A 1,119-nucleotide genomic window follows, 5' to 3' on the forward strand; every position below is an offset into this window, starting at 1 on the left:
TTTTTTCTTTTTGCTTATGTGGTGCTGAGGAATGGAACCCAGGGCCTTGAGCATGCAAGGCAAGCGCTCTACCACTGAGCCACCTTCCCAGCCCTGTGTTGTTGTTTTTAAGGTGTTGTACAGAGGGGCTACCTTTCATAAGTTGGGTAGTGAGTACATTTTCTTTCTTTTTTTTTTTTTGACAATGTCACCCCTTCCATTACTCTACTCATTTCCCCCTTCCCTTCCCTGACCACAAGTCTATTGGAATTTTGAGAAAAATGTTTGTTTCGTCTGTGCTTGTTTTGATGTTTGTTGTTTTCTTTGCTTTAAATCACTTCTTTTAGGAAATCTTGTCAGTATGAATTCAGAAAGCCTAATGTCATTAAAAACTTTGCTTAATATAAAATATATTCAGTTTGCATTTAGAAGATCTTTGAAGATAAAGGGGCAGTGTAATTCATCTCATTTATGAACATGGAGACAAGATGCATGCATCCTCAGAAACAAGAACAAATGTTCAAGACTTTGCAAGTCAACAGTGCTAAAATTAGAGAGAGCAAAGCTAATATACAAATTAATTTTACTTGTGAAATAAGAAGGATGAATCTTTCTTCACACTTTCCTTTAAAAACGAGAAAGCATCAGGCATGTATAAGAGATAATTTATGAAGCTAATCCTTCTTCAATAATGATAGCACTAATCTTGCCTAATGCCTAAAATGCTATTTTAGCTAACTCTGCCACAGAGATATTTTCCTCATCTATTTTTTTCTGGCACATTTGGTTTACTTCCCAAGATATATGATTATATAAAGAAATCTGTTTTAAGAAACATTTGTTCTATTTCAAGAACAAATTGTGACTATCATTTAAGGATAGCTGAAATCAAATTCAGTGACAATGGGGGATGTACCATACGGGGAAGAACACACAAAAGAAACAAATTAAATAGTACATTAAAAACAACTACAACAAAGAAAAATCTCTGTGTCCATGTCTTGGACTTCATTTCACTCAGCATCATTTTATATGGTCATAAGTACATAACTACTGAACTAAGATTATCCTAGACATATACTAATTATTGCAAATAATTAGTAAAAGGGAAGAGGAACAACAGAATGGTGAGACAAAAGA

The sequence above is a fragment of the Dipodomys ordii genome, unplaced genomic scaffold (assembly GCF_000151885.1).
Source record: "Dipodomys ordii isolate 6190 unplaced genomic scaffold, Dord_2.0 Scaffold73, whole genome shotgun sequence".
Lineage (NCBI taxonomy): Eukaryota > Metazoa > Chordata > Mammalia > Rodentia > Heteromyidae > Dipodomys > Dipodomys ordii.